Raw genomic sequence first — 17,056 nt, forward strand, 5'->3', positions numbered from 1 at the left:
TTTAGTCCTCCACCCAACACTCTCTGCCTCTTTATCTCACTCTTGCAGGTCGAGTCCCTACCTCCTCCCTTTGTCATGTTTACCCATCTTCTCTTCATCCTTCATTCCACATTGAGTGCTTTTCTCTTGGAAATATAAGTGCTGTTTTCACGCAGCGATGCGTCACTTTTCATAAATGAGGCCCCTAGTATGTATGTGAAGCCAAGAATCACCTAGGAAAGAGCCAACCCATTACTTGATGAGAGAGAATAAAGGACCCCATCTGGATCAAGAGTTGGACACCACACAAGGGTTGTATGATCGCTGCATATTGAAGCCTCAGCTTGCAGAGACCTCTATGTCAGTGTAAGCGTAGAACAATCTCCTCCATCTACCTAATGAAGGTGCAGTTCTTTTATACCAAAAAGGTAACCTTGGAGGTTCTACCACAATCGATATGTTGTGAGTACGATTATGTAGATGAGCCTTTATCAATAATTGTAATTATGCAAAGTAGCCCTGACGCTCAAGGATGAAGATGGCGATGACTTTTGTACAGAGTATGTTAATCCTGTTATGTACCTCATGTGCAGGAGATTTAAGATATGATGCTGTGAATCTTCTGCATAATAAATTAGGCTAGTTTCATGGAAACCAATCAACGTTTATTCAGCACATAACTGGGTAAAAGGTCATTGCTTGAACAGTTATGCAGAACAAGGTAGGACTAATGTAGGTAAATGTTTCCCTTGTTACTTAGGCCTAGGTTAGGAAATATAACACTGTCTCTACAGTGGTGTGAGATTTCACCGGGGAAGAAATAGGGCTGATTCGAGGAGTAGAGCCAGTCCACAAACAAATCAAGCCAAATGCGGAATTTCCAAGAACGTCTCAATACAACCAGACCCCAAAAATGGTGGCAGGGATTACACCTGTGATTGATTCCATGATTGTGCAGGGTATATTGAAAGAGAGCATAGGGAGTTCATGCAATTAACCTCATGGGATTGCAGAAGCCAAGCGGAGAATATTGCATAGTTCAGGATCTTAGGAAAATAAATGCCATTGTGATTCCATGTTGTCCTGTGGTACTGAGTCAATCTGTGACCCAATTTCACATCCCTTTGCAAAGCTGTTTGGTTTGCTGTGATTGACTTGTGCCAAGCATTTTTCTCCATCGTATTTTATGAGGAGAGCCAATTTTTAATTGCTTTCTGTCTGGAGAACCAGGTCTTAACGTGGTGTTGTATCCCTCAAGGGTATACTGGAAGTCCATCCATCTTTAATCAAATTCAAAAAGTCTTTATTTCGATTTTTTCAATCATAAAAGACAGTTACAGCCTTTACAATTTAAAATTTAAAATTACCCTTCATTGACAGCTAGTAAAATCCACAGTTCATCACTTCAACTCTCGATTGACAATTATTGGCCTACCGCCAAACATAAAACCCATAGATTACAATCATTAAATAAGTTATGTTAAAAAGAAGAAAAAAACATGAATATTTAATTCATTTCATTCATTAAAAAAGAAAAAAAAAAGAAAATTCATCACTAAGTACATTACTCACTAAGTACATTTTACAGTTTCAAGTGTCATTAGGCCGAAATTACTGTAGGCTCATTTTACGGGCCCGAATTATCCACATCCAGTGGAGGAATTTAGCTATGGCTATGACTACGGCTTGGGAGTTGTCAGTTCGTAAAATCCTGACTGCCTCACAACCCGTTTTGAGACCTAACTGGACACAAATAGGTTTTAGCCAAGATCTCCTAGGAACCTTATATTCTGGGCAGTCAAAGAGAACATGCCCAATGACTTCCCGCTGATCAGAACAAAAGGGACAGGCCGAACCTTGTCCCCCGTGCCAGTTTCAGTGAGAGCATTTAGTGGTAATGTCCCCAGCCTAATCTGATGATATTTCTTCCTGTCTCCTGGGATGGTAATCCAATCCCAATAAGCCTCCAAGGCCGGAGAATGCTTAAGTTCTAGGAAATCTGCCGTAAAAGATGGTTCAATACAGCGGCCAAATTTCTTTGCCTCAAGCATGTTCCAGTACAGGTCTCGAAATGTTTTTCTAGGTGGAAAGAGATTCCCTACTGGGTCATCCCACAATGGAGATAATCCCATAGCCTTGTATATTGCTCTTACCTCCCTCATCCATAGTATTTTGTGGACCTTATCGGAGTCTCTCGCTTCGAGGAAGGCCCGTGCATACTGGGAGAGTTCTGGAGTAACCCATAATCTCCTCCAGTAGGCAACCGATCTATATCTGGCCATATCCTCGAGGCTATGAGACCCTAGGTCATAGTGGAGAGGGATCAACGGAGTGGAAGCCGGTAAGCCTGTGATGTTGTGCAAAAATTTGTTTTGCGCACCCGTCAACCTTTTTAAATTACTGAGCCCCCACAGTTCCGCCCCATAGAGAACTGCTGCTCCAACTTTAGCGTCATAATTCTTTAAAACCGGGGTGATTGGCCTAGTATGAGATAAATAAAATTCCTTAGTGAGTGCTCCTGTCAGTTGTGCGTGCTTCGTGACCAGCTGGTTGGTGTGCTGTTTCCAGTCTAATTTGGATGATAAGGTTATGCCCAGATAATTAAATACTTGGGTCTGCACCAGTTGAACCCCATCCATAACCATCTTCCCTCTGACAAATTTATTTTTATGTAGGACCATGAACTTTGTCTTAGATGTGTTAATGACAAGACCATGGTCTTTACAGAAAGATTCAAAGACTCCAACAGCCTTTTGAAGGCCCTGCTGTGTCTTCGAAATTAATAATGTGTCGTCTGCAAACATCATCAGGGGGATCAGCTTACCATCCAACTTGGGGGCATCGGTTGGTTGCTGTTCAAAATAGCTGATCACCCTGTTGATGTATAGTGAGAAGAGTGTAGGGGCAAGTACACACCCTTGGCGAACCCCCCTTGCGGTAGGGAATTTATCAGTTACACTTCCCTGCTGGTTCCAGAGGACTCGGGCAAAATTATCTTCATGCAGTCTGATTAGGAGTGACAGGATATCCAATGGGATGCCCTGTTCTTGTAAGGCTGCCCACAGCTTAGTACGAGGCACCAAATCAAATGCTGATTTAAGATCAACGAAAACTGCAAAGAGCATACCCCCCCCCAGCAACACTACATGCCAATATAATAAAACAAATCTAAAAACTTGGCTGATCGTACTGGTATGGCTACGAAACCCTGCCTGTAAAGGCGACAAAATATCGTTTTCCTCTATCCAGCCCTGAATACGCTGCAGTAAAAGCCTTGCCACTACCTTTTGTATGCAAGCAATAAGGCTAATTGGCCTATAATTTCCTGGGTACGAGCACTCCCCTTTTTTAAAAATGGGGATAATCTCGGCACCCTTCCAGGACTCTGGTTTTGGTGAGCCCATCGCAATGCCATTAGCTAGCAGGTGGATATAAGAGGCCCAAAGATCCTTGTCATGCATAAAAAGGTCTGCTGGAACGGAGTCCAGGCCTGGTGCCCTAGGTTTTGGGATATTGTTCAGAGTTTTATTGATATCAGCTTTGGTAAAGGAAAGGTGATTTGTACCCTCAATTGCTTTTAGAAGAGCCTCACGCTCTTCTCCCTCCTCGTCCACAGCGGCAAACTGGGATGCATAGTGAAAGACCCAAGCATTTGGTGAAACATAATTAGTAGGTTCACCCCTTTTAATCCCCCTACCCCATTTGACCATATCACAAAAGGAGCACATAGATCTTTCTTTGCTAGCACTCAGGAGCTCCCTCCAGTATTCATTGTCCCAGTCACCTTTTGCCTTAAGTTGTGTTTTTTTATACGTGACTCGGGCAGTCTTGATCTTAACTATATCTTTGGTTTTTACTGCATCTGATAGGGCCCTGTATGCAACCCTACAGTATTTGCATTACCATTGATCCTCCTTTCTCGCTGGCCTACTCTGTTTTTTAGTCACCTTTTTGACGAAGAAAGATCTTAACTGATTTAAAAAACTGTCATGGATCCGACTAGCATTTGACACGATTGCCTCCACAGTGGAATTGTTCCTTAATTCTGCTATTGCCTGGATAGTCAAATCCCTCATCGCAGCAACACCTTCTTCATTCATTACACAGTTAGCCCATCTAATTCATCTATGGTTATTTGAGAGGGCTATCTCCACACAATCACCCAGGCCCTCGCGTTTAAGTAAATCAAATAACCTAAATGACAGGATTAATGGGTTATGATCACTCTCTACCCGTTCCTCTATCCGCATGTCATCAATACTGGACCAGTTCTCCTTATTTGTAAGGATGTAATCTATGCGGCTATGAGATGTACCGTTGTTAAAGGTAGAGGCGCCTTGTTTGTCAGAACCCATTCTTCCATTAGTAGCACGTAGCCCGTGCTCCACACATAGGACTTTGAGTTGTAGTGCTGCCTCTGACCATTTTTTAATAGGTGGTATTGTCAGCTGAGGGATCTTCCAGATATAGTCCTCTTCCACTGTAAGGTCCATATCGTAGCTGTCTAGGGGTTCAAAGCAACAATTAAAATCTCCTGCCACAATCATGTTACCTTTTGAGCGACATCGCTCAAGGAGAATATCTAACTGATCAACTGCTTCAGTTGGTTTACCACCAGGGAGCCCCCTGGAATAAATATTAAAGACAAGGAGGTCCTTATAGTTTGAGCATTTAAGTTTGATTAGCAAAATATCTGGGGTATTTGTGACTAGCTGAGTGACGGAATGTCTACTGTCCTGCTTAACCCATGTCAGCAAGCCTCCCTTCGGTCTCCCCCGTAAACTAGGAATGGCTGGAGTGTAAAAGTTTAAATATCCTTGCTTAAATTCCGGAGTCACCTGCCATGTTTCCTGAAGGAGTATTATATCCTTATTATCCAGAAAGGCTAGCCAGTCTAGGGATGTTACATTACTTCTCAGCCCTGCCACGTTCCATGACACCAAAGTTGATAGGGCAAGAGAATTCGTACTGTCAAATTTGGTGCGGGGATCAACACTAACCCTGCCCTCTTTGAGTAGTATACCCCCGCATAGACTAGTATCTAATGCCTCCTGATGTAAATCAATTTTTTTTTGTGCTGTGTTATCAACCATACAGTCAAGTAATTGATTTGGGCCATTTGTCCCTTCCAAATCTACTGAGATATTACATTTGCCCATTGTGTTGGCCTGGGGCGTGCGGATGTCACTTGTAAGGGCAGTGCTCCGAGCTATAGTGTCACCCATTCCACAGACCTCAGATAATCTAATACATGCCGTATTGCAATCCCTCTGGAGTCAATCGCAGTCATTTAGGCCTGACAGGATCCCAAACCTATTTCCTAGGCTAATCCCCCATTCATTAGCTAGAGCACCCGCACCCCACCTATTCATCAGGGTGTCCCACCTTGGCCCTGGAGTCTTAGGATAGGTCACGTTTTGCCGCTCACCATAAAAAAATTTCAAGGTGAGAGGAACAACAGTGCCACTCCTGCATTGAGGGGGGAGTATGTTTGACAAAACATTAGGGAGCACAGCCGAATGGGAGAAGTTCACCACTACACAGTCTCCTTTGAACTTTTTCGGTCTGTTCCCTATCCAGGCTACCCTTCTAACCACCTTAATCTCCCCTGCTAACTGCTGTTTCCCTCCTGGAGCCATCTGCATGTTACCTGACAGCCAATGCAGCGCCTTAAATGTAAATGTGTTGGCATTTATATAGCGCACTGCTACCCGTAGGCGTCCTGGCGCTTCAACCGCTGCGAAACCCTTCCTGGCTTCCCTGAGAGATGGTCCCTTAATGGGTATCTCCAGGGTGCGACCAGGCATCCCCAGCGGTCTGGGGGGCCGTTAGTGAAGATGAGGCAAGCTAATGCCCAGAGTTGCCGAGTGTGACCGCTGATCAGAGTGGGCACCGAGGCGAGAGAATTATCGAGTCCGCTGACCCTGGTCCAGAAACCTGCGGGAATCGAACCCTGGTCCCGGGCCGTCCTCTGCTCTCGGGTCTGCCGCCTCTAACCAGTGAGCCCTTACTAGAGAGAGATGTTGGGGATTCTAACTGCCCAGGTACCAGAGGTGGTACATTTGCCAGTACCAACACCAGAGGTGAAGCTTCTACTATGAATTGGGGAGAGTCTGTCTCCTGACATGATACAGGTGGTACGGTTGATGTTAACAAAGCATCCTCTCTTACTACTGGGTGATTATCTACATTTGCGGGTACCTGACCAGGGGGGATAATTGCTGTCATACTCCTCCCTGCCTCTGCCACACTCACAACATTCTCCCCAGATATACCTGCTAGATTTGAAACCAGAGTTGCTATGTTACCAACCTCCCCCACATCCTTATTCTGAATCCCGCCCAATTTTTTCACCTCAGCAGTGAGCTTATCAATTTTGGCCACCATTGGTTTGATAATAGCTTTGATTTTACACTCAATCATATCAGCTATCCTAAGAAATAGCTCATCATCCATAATATGCTTTACACTATCCTCCCCAACATCCATACTCTTATCCTTAGTTTTCCGCGGTGGTGAGGCCCTTTTCCTCCTTAACACTGACCGAAACCCGCCACGCTTGGGCTGGATCTTTCTACATTTTATGACTGTCCTAGTTTCCTGCTCTACAGAGGAAAGATCATCTTCTATGACATGGACATGTGTCTCAGGATCAGAATCAGCATCACTTGCTGGGTCAGTTACAGGGTCAATTTCTGGATCAACCGCCAGGAGTGCGCTTTGATCATACTTGCCACTGGCATGAAGATCGGTCTCAGGAGCATCACTACTAGCAGCCTGTAATGATGTGTCTACCAATAGAGATGATGGAGATGGACTCAAGGGAGGGAGAACTGGGGATTGACTTAATCCTAATGACTGTCGCCTTTCGCTATTGATTTTCGTTACCACCTGGACCAAGTTGATATCCATCGTATTGGACGTGGTTGGAACTATTTTTTCGGCATGCTACACAATTGCAGGTTAACGCTCAAAATAATATAGGAAGTTTATAACCCAGAATATGCAGTACTCAAACGAGGAAAAGGGAGGACACAACAATAATCCTCTGTAGGATTTAGTAAGGTAAGGCAATATAGTCTTACTACAAGAAGCTGCCTCGAACTTGGCGAGGGCAGAGTGTTTGGCCCAGTCCAGTCGCGGCCAGTCTCGGACTGTCTATGACTGTCCGCCCTTTGTCCGGGCTTCGTCCGGCACGTCCTGTGCGCGTCCTCGCGGGACGAGGGACCTGGCTCTGCTTTAAGCGCCTCCTGGCGCGCTCAGCAGCGGCGACGGCGTTGCGCCCCAAGGGATCCTGGGGATTGTGGTCTTTGGTGAGACCGGCAGAGCCAAGCCCGGCCGGTCGTTCGCGGTGATTGTGGGCGGAGCCAAGCCCGGCCGTGTAACAGGATGCAAGAATGCAGCAGTGAGCCCTGGCAGAAAAACTGTGATTGTCAAAGGTCTCAGCACCCGGCTCTGCTTTAAGCGCCACCTGGCGCGCTCAGCAGCGGCGGCGTCGTTGCGCCCCAAGGGATCCTGGGGATTGTGGTCGTTGGTGAGACCGGCGGAGCCAAGCCCGGCTGGTCGTTCGCAGTGATTGTGGGCGGAGCCAAGCCCGGCCGTGTAACAGGAGGCAAGAATGCAGCAGTGAGCCCCGGGAAAAAAACGGTGATTGTCAAAGGTCTCAGCATCTGGCTCTGCTTTAAGCGCCTCCTGGCGCGCTCAGCAGCGGCGGCGCCGTTGCGCCCCAAGGGATCCTGGGGATTGTGGTCTTTGGTGAGACCGGCGGAGCCAAGCCCGGCCGGTCGTTTGGGGTGATTGTGGGCGGAGCCAAGCCCGGCCGTGTAACAGGAGGCAAGAATGCAGCAGTGAGCCCCGGCAGAAAAACGGTGATTGTCAAAGGTCTCAGCACCTGGCTTTGCTTTAAGCGCCTCCTGGCGCGCCCAGCAGCGGTGTCGTCGTTGCGCCCCAAGGGATCCTGGGGATTGTGGTCTTTGGTGAGACCGGCGAAGCCAAGCCCGGCCGGTCGTTCGCGGTGATTGTGGGCGGAGCCAAGCCCGGCTGTTTAACAGGAGTCAAGAATGCAGCAGTGAGCCCCGGCAGAAAAACGGTGATTGTCAAAGGTCTCAGCACCTGGCTCTGCTTTAAGCGCCTCCTGGCGCGCTCAGCAGCGGCGGTGTCATTGCGCCCCAAGGGATCCTGGGGATTGTGGTCTTTGGTGAAACCGGCGGAGCCAAGCCCGGCCGGTCGTTCGTGGTGATTGTGGGCGGAGCCAAGCCCGGCCGTGTAACAGGAGGCAAGAATGCAGCAGTGAGCCCCGGCAGAAAAACGGTGATTGTCAAAGGTCTCAGCACCTGGCTTTGCTTTAAGCGCCTCCTGGCGCACTCAGCAACAGCGTCGTCGTTGCACCCCAAGGGATCCTGGGGATTGTGGTCATTGGTGAGACTGGCGGAGCCAAGCCCGGCCTGTCGTTCGCGGTGATTGTGGGCGGAGCCAATCCCGGCCGTGTAACAGGAGGCAAGAATGCAGCTGTGAGCCCCGGCATTAAAATCAAGTTTTTAAAAATAGCCCTCAGATCTCGATTGTTCCCCAGAATTTGGTCTTATTCCAGTATATCCATGATCTCCTAATTGCATCGAAGACACAAGAGGCTTGCAGGGTCAATGCCATAGAGTTGCTGAATCATTTTTTCGAAAATGGATACAAGGTGCAATGCCTAACTGAAGTCAAGTACTTGGGTCATCAAACTGAGAAAGGCAAAATGAAAGTGTCACTGGAGCGAATAGAGGCGATTGAGAAAAGGAAAGCGCCTACCACTCAAAAGGAAGTCAGAATGTTCTTGGGAATGGTTAGCTCCTATTGAAAGTGGATTTAAACTTTCTTCTTGACGGCGAAACCCTTCCAAATGCTGGCCCACAAGGATTTGAGCGAATTGGCACCCTATGATAACGACTGCTTGATTGCTTTCTCAGACCTGAGAGAGTGCATTTGTCATGCTCCAGCATTAGGAATGCCGGAATACAAGGCATTTTCGCTGTTCTGTTGCGAGAGAGAGGGTTGTGTTCTTTCTGTACTCACCCAGACATATGGGGCTGTCCATAGATCAGTAGCCTATTTCTTAGCTATATTAGATCCTGTAGCTTCAGCATTGCCCGGATGTCTCAAATCTGTTGCTGCAACTGGTGTCAGCATTGAAAGGTGTGAAAGCATTGTGATGGGTCATCCACTAACTGTATACGTTCCACACTCAGTTGAGCTTCTGATGACGAGAGCCAAAACACAACGTTTGACAAATAACAGGTTGACAAGGTGCAAACACATTTTGTTGACATGGGAGAATGTTACCATGAAGCAATGTTTTGTGTTAAATCCTGCTACTTTTTTACCTGTTCCAAATGCTGACGGGGAATATAGTGAGGACCATGACTGTCTGGATGTTACTAAACTTCGTTAAAAGCCGAGACCTGACGTTGTCAATGAACCATTTGGAGCCTGACCAAGTCCTTTTTGTTGATGGTTCATGCTTAAGGGACAATGTGGATATTTTGAGAGCAGCATTTGCTGTCTGTACCATTTCCGGATTTGTGGAAGCTGTCTGTCTACAGGGAGTATAGTCGACCCATGCATGCCTTATCTCTGAACAGATCCAAGTCACCATCTACACTGATAGCCAGTATGTCACAAAGACAAATACATCATGCTTGGACGGTGATTAAGTCATATGGCACCAGGAAACCTGAGGATTATTTATCATCTCATTTTTCAACCGTTTAAAAAAATCAATTTACGAATTTACGCTTTGGTATGTGAGAAACAAAGGATCTGATCCCCTCCTGGAAAGACAGGCATCAAAATCAAGACTGCAGATTGTGCCACTACAAACACAAATCCCTACTACATATTCTCTGTGCATGACCAAAGTTATTAGAAGAAAGAAAGATATTTTTGAAAGATATAACCATTATCATGAACATTCAAACATGCAGAGAAGCTGTAACCACCTGGTTAGGTGGGTCTTCGATTCCATTGGTCTGCAGGGGGGTAAGATGTATAAATACGCAGTAGTGGCTCCTGGTGGGAGTGCTCTGGCAGTGAGGTGGGTTGGGGGAGGGACAGGGTAGGGGTAGTTAACCACAGAATACGGCCAGATGGAGGTAAGTACATAAATTAATAAACAAAACGAATTACATTGCATACGCTGCATCGCCATTTGGCGATGCAGAGTGCGTAATGTAATTAATTTTATTTATTTATTTATGTACTTACCCATTTTAAACATATTCCGTGGTTTACTACTCCCCCGCCCGCCCCACCACCAGGAGCAGCTAATGTAAATATGTATCTAAAGGAATTGGGTGGAGTTCCAGAAGAAAATCAATCAGTCTAATACATAGTTCTCATGACATGGATGGATTGTATGATGAGGATGATTGTTAGGGTTGCAGCACTTTATGGACAATATAAACTGGTCTTGATTTTAATAAGTGTAGAACAAAGAACAAAGATTTTTATACTTTTTATTAACGTTTTTTTATAGCAGACTCTAAGCAAGTAAATCAAATTATACGATGTAATGGTTTTAAAAGAACAAATATTTGAATAAATTTGACTTGACTTGCCTTGGTAGTCAGTATGATTTCCGCATAATTCATGACTTTGGGCAGCTATCGTCACAGAGAGGTTCCCTTTTTTTTTTTTTTTTATTTTATTGTTTTATTGCGAGTTGATCAGGTTGCAAGCAAATACTATACACGACAAAAAAAAGCAACATAAGAATGAAACAAAAGCAGTAGAGAATACTTCATATATACAGTAGAGATTGTACATTAAATACACAACAGTGTTAACTCATAAAATTGGTTAACTAGACTACTAATCCGGTTCCTCCCTCCATCCATCGCTCTACCGGTTCCCAAATTTTAGTTCCCATTGTCCTTCTTTTACGTCCTTTTGTAGTATATATTGCTCGCTCCATAATGTATCTTGCCAACAGGCGCCCTTGCCAGGAAGAAAATGAGGGTGGATCTGGGCTGATCCAATCTTGCGTCACACAGGAGCGAAAGATCCCAACAGAAATGAATAACAGCTTTTTATGATCATCTATCATAGATATAGCAGAGATTCCTATCATAACAAGTTCGGATGTGAGTATTACAGGGATTCCAAGTATCAAAGAAAGAAAATGTTGTATTTCTGATAGAGTTCTACTTAAATGTGGGCATGAAAAAAACATGTGTACAGAGTCAGCTGCATGTAGGCCACATCTATTACAAGCAGTACCAACTGAGGAGCCCCATTTTGAGATTTTAGCTGGTGTATAATAAAGATCATATAACACCATGTAATGTTGAGTTCTACTCCTTCCTGAAAGCAAAATAGAATTAGCCAAATGGATAGATTCTTCCATCTTAATTGAGTTTGATCCCAATTTCTCAACTCATAAATTTTGCTTAAACAGTATATCATCTGGGTGTTTAGACAACAGCTGATTATAAAAATAACTACTTATCATCAGTATTGCAGTTCATCTCTCCCTTAATAGTTAGTGAAAAGGCTCCGATCTTAGATTCTCATTCTCCATCTATTTATGAACTGGTTCTAGGGACAGAGGCTAAGGGCTGCTTACTAAAATTTGTCGAGCCCAGTTACTACAAAAAAACTAAATTTAAAATTGTAAAAGCTGCTTTTAGGGCTTGGAAATTCATTAAACGAATTTTTGACATCCCCTGAATTACGAGATATACTCCCTTGACCTCCTCTCATATTTTCCCATTTGTGGGTATAGACAGTACTATGAGAAGATGGCGTAACCTTGGTATCACCCAGTTTAGTGATCTCTTACAGGATAATAAACTTTTATCATTTACCGAACTCCAAATAAAATATAAACTCACGAACGTTGATTATTTTAAATACTTACAGTGGCATAGCTATTTTAATACACTATCAGAGCAAGAACGAACATCGTTACAACGAATTTCATTGATTGACTCTTTGTATCACAGAGAGGTTTCCTAATGTCATTGGGATCTCCTATAAGAAATGCAGAATATGTGAGACAAATTTTTGGAAGCATTGCAATTGCCAAGAGAAGTGGCCATTGTGAAGTGTGCCGCTCATGGGAAGAAAGAGGATTTTGTGTCATCAGGCAGCCGCTATGCAGAAGAATTTGACCATTTTTGTGCCATACATGCATGCATCTTTGATGGGGAATATGCTGGCGCCAGCACAGAGAAGACCAGACTCAGATGATGCTAGCTATTGTAGGCACGTGGGATGAGGTCAAGCATTTACAAGGGAAGCAACAGATCATTAACAAGCTATTTGGATTAAAGCAGGATGTGAGAAAGGGGAAGGTGATCTTTGGGTTTCAACTGATGGCAGAACTGTGCTACTAGATTGCTTGTTCAGTCTTATGGTGAGGGAGATTGATGGAACAGTCCACATAGGGAGAGATGCAATGGAAAGATTGTTTAGGCAGACTTGCTTCAACCCGACATTCTGTGTGATTGCTGAGGCAGTGTGTCATTGGTGTGTCACGTGCTTCAGATAACATTGGAGTTGGATGGAGGAAAACACTTCCACAGTGCGATCCTGAAGCTGCAGTAAACCACCTTAAATGTTGATCACAGACTACATTGTAGCTACAGTCCGGAGGCATCAGAAATTGTGGAACAGATTATTGGGATGTTAAAGATGAGAATAGCGAAAGTGTGTTCTTTGACATCTTTGAAAATGTTGGATGCTATGGCTTTGGTTCTAATGAGTCTGTGCAGGATTCCTGATAGGAGGGCTGGACTATCTCCGCACGAGATTATCATGGGTAGAGCAATGAGCTTACCTGCAATGCCGTATACAGCATTGAATAACATCACAGATTATTTGGGCCTTGACTACTGCAAAGGATTGGCTGATGTAGTTCATTTTTTGTCTCACCAGGTTGAAGCTGTGACTTCACCAACCTTGAAAGACCTCTGCCACAACCTAGGCTCTGTAGATTTGGTCGTGGTCTGAAAGCATGTAAAGAAGAACTGTTTTGACTCACAGTGGCATGGTCCATACCAGGTGATCTTAGTGATGAATTCTGCTATGAAGTGTGGAGGTCTGCCAAACTGGATACATGCCTCACATGAACATTGAGTCTCAGGGCCCTCGGAAGAAACAGTTCCTCTCTCAGAAGTAATTCCAGCTTTGGTAATGAGACCACCGGAGAGGACATGCTAAGTTGTGGGAGTTCCTGAAGGGGCTGGATACCCACCAAGTTGAGCTAAGGGGGAGGGGGGTCAAGCTACACATAGCCCAGGTATAGACTCTGTGGGAGATGGCAACATTGCGAGAGAATTAGAGTCTGACTCAGAAGAAGAGACTGTCAGGACGGGAATAGATCACAAATGAATCATGGCCAGTGAGACAGAGAAGACAAAATCTGAGTCTTGCCTCGAAAGGGATCATGCTCCAATAATTGAATCATCAGAATCCGACCAAAGTGAGTCAATACAATCTCAGGGGAGCGTGAAAAAATTGAGGAGGGCAAGAGTGCCATGCCAGAGATAAGTCTCTCCTGAGTGGACTTAGCTAGCTACAAATACCAGGGAGAGTGAGGTCCGCAACGTCAACACTAATCTCAAGATCAAGTTGAGAGTTCCTGGAATAGAAGCTAATGCTGTTTTGTCATTGACTGTGCTATATCCACTGAAGCTGAGTAACTTACATATTTTGATTTTGGAAGAGATCCAATTTCTGAGTTTTGGAAATGAGCCACGGCCTTGAATAATTGCAGCATTCCAAATTGAACTGTGTTGCAGCGATTCATCAACAAAATTGGCTCAAATCCTATAAGGGATGTAAATTGAACATTGAACTTTAAATAAAAAACCTTGCATAAGATAACTGAGGCCCGAGTGGAAGAAGAATAAAATAGGGACCTTCTCTTAGAAGAAGAAAGAGGGCTGGGGAAATATTTCCAGCTGTATAAATATTGTACCAAAGAGACTTTGTTGCACAGAAAAAGATGCAGAGAAAAAGACATTGTGTCAATCCTCTCACAGCTACAATCCGAACCAGTTTGAAAATGGAGCATGGAAATTCAAACCGTAGACACAAATGTATAGTAGGTGCACTCATTGTAGGAGTACTTATAGTAATAGCTGTAGTCATTATTATGTCCATTACAACTCAAGTTCACATGAAGCTGAGGTTAAGGGAGTGGGGGAACATGAAACATCTACCACTACCAGCATAAAAGAGGGTCAGCCAGAATCTATTAGAGGCTTACTAGAACAAACAAGTCGCTTGCTGCATGTAGATTTGTCAAAACGTGATTATACACTGAATGATTTTACTAAACTATTGTATGAGTAGGTGGATACTACGGATGTGAGAGATTGTTATGTGTACATGCATTTGCCTGCTTCAGTCGAGGAAGGGATAAGGTATCATCACTTACCTTTGTCTTATGGTATTGGTTGTAGTCTGCTTCTTAACATGTTTTATGGAAAGGGTACCTACTAGTACTATTTCTCCAATTATGATTTGGTGCTTTAAGAAGTTTCATTTTACAAGCACCTAAACAAATAAGATTACTATAAGAAAGAAGGGAGAATGGCAAAGTGTTTTGTATCCACATTTACATTAGCCATAGCCTATGCACATAGACACAACTTAACTTGTACATTAACAGATATGAAAAAGAAGTTTGTGCATCAAGTAGAAGATAGATATGGGGGACTAACGGGTAAGCTTGATAGTAGAGAGAAAACCTTTGAATGGACCAAGGAAGAATTAGCTCACAAGGCTAAGGAAAGTTATTGTCCATTACCTATAGATTGAAAACAATGAGGCAAGCTTTGCATTCAACAAGTTCAGATACTCTATGACACTGTTTTTGGGGGACAGAGTGCGTGCGAACACACATTTTTGATTGATGCTTCTTCGAAGAAATTCTTGCAAGAAGCTGTTTAAGTGGTGCCAAGTGTGTATTTCATGTGCAGGAGAAATACGTATGTTCGGCTTCCGAACAAATGGAATGGAACTTGTTATGTGGCTGTTGTGTTTCCAAAGAGGATTTGAAAAGTTTGGAAGGGAAGTTTTCACATAGAGAGAAACGTAGAATAAGTGAAGGGGAATTTATAGGAGACATAGTTGGAGCAATGATACCTAGTTTGGGAGTGGTTTTGAATGATTTTAAGATTAGGAGGTTAATAACCATTGTGGATTAGTTGTTAGTTAATATATTCCTTGTAGATGGAGAGATGGTTTCGATAAGAGCTGTGGTAATGCAAAACCGTCTTGCGTTAGATATGTTACTAACGAAAGAAGGCAGAGTCTGTAAAACGATGAAGATCCACTAGTGTTGCACTTACAAACCTGGCAACAGTAGGGATTTAAGGAAGTATATAAGTAGCATCACAGATATACATAACGAGATACAAGATTTGGCAATTGAGGGAATTTGAGACAAGGTTGGGAAAGATTTTGGAAAGGTTGGAAGATGGTTTTCGAATCTTGGAAGGAGAATTTTTTGGTATATCTTGAAAACAATATTGATTGTTGAGGTCTGTGTAATCATCTTGTTGGCCATAGAGAGGGCATGCAAATCAAGACAACTGGAGGATTCTATTAGAGTAAGAGTGACAGGAGAAAAGAGAGACTGGAGGATAGTCATTATGAGAATTTTAAGTGCTTGGAAGAGTTTAGACAGTGGAGACTAGCTATGACGTCTGTTTAGATCAGTCTACTCTGCAGCGAATTGTGATGTTTGAGATGACATAGGTCCTCAGAGGGGGGAAGTGATGTAGTGCAAAATCCATTTTCCATTTTATGGGAGCATCATAATCACATGTGTAGACTGCTTCCGCATATAATCTTTTTTTCATGTTAACCTAAGTGTTAGGATTTTGTAACGTGATAACATGTGTTTAGGCCAAAATGTAGAATACGTGAAGCAATAACATGGAAAATGAATATAACTAGAAGAAACTATTAACTGAAAGGATTGTTTTGCACAACTGGCAAACATTGTACCATTGAATGTGCTTATTTTACGTGTCATTTTATATGCAAGTGATTTGCCCAGAATCACACGATGTTCAGCATCATTGCAGAGACACAAACCCAGTTCCCCAGATTCGAGGTCGACCGCCATAGCCGTTAGTCCAACTCCTCTCCCTTAATTGTTACTCTTAGTGTAAGGCATTTTCCACCTCAAATTGAGAATTGGATTCTCCTTTATCATTCTGATCAGCAGCCAATGCTTTGTAAAACATAGCCTGGAGGTCAGCAATGGATAAATGTAACTCTTAATGAGGTTGTGATTTGTACCTTTCAGAGGATTGTGAGCAAGAGTAGAATCTGGAGTAGCTATGGTAACCAGAGCTCCACTCGACAACCTACAGACATATTTCCTATGGCAGCAAAAATGACTAAGAAGCCTGTTATACGCGCCCATGCATGACAATCACTACTGCAAATACTCCCCATCACAGCAGATTCCAGACATCATCCATGTGTCTGGGTGTTTCAACCATACCACCACCATAGATGCTTCTTGAGCAAGCCAAAATCTTCTGAATCCCTAACTGGCCCGACTATGCAGGAAGAAACAGTGGAAACCATTACATGGTCACACTCAAAATGTGTGCCCAGCTCCATAAGGAGCACCTTCTTTGACTTTCCTGTCCGTAGAGGGCAAACTAAATAAATTATAAGTGATAATGCTAGTCCTGGGTGTTATATGACAGTAGTAGGATGAAACTGTAAAAAGAGATGAAGGGTGTTTCCATGGATAAGCCTGGGAGTTTTAGTCTTTCAATGATGTGGATACCAAATTGTGTTGGGAAGAGGATGAGGACAATGGGCATGTGGCAGCAATTTACAAGTTCCTAAAAAATATATGGGAGAGTTCTCTCCCAACTCCCCCTTTTCTAATGTCATTACTGGTGGGCACTCCACAAATGTAGCCTACCTAGTGTTAGGTTCTGGGCCATTTCTGGTTCTTCACTGCTTATCCAAAAGGGAGTGTGAATTTTAGACTAGGCTTTTGCATTCCTAGTAGCTTGAATGCCTAACCATTTGGAATACGACCTTATTTGATTGTGCT

This window comes from Lissotriton vulgaris, chromosome 4_1 (assembly GCF_964263255.1).
Source record: "Lissotriton vulgaris chromosome 4_1, aLisVul1.2, whole genome shotgun sequence".
Classification (NCBI taxonomy): Eukaryota; Metazoa; Chordata; class Amphibia; order Caudata; family Salamandridae; genus Lissotriton; species Lissotriton vulgaris.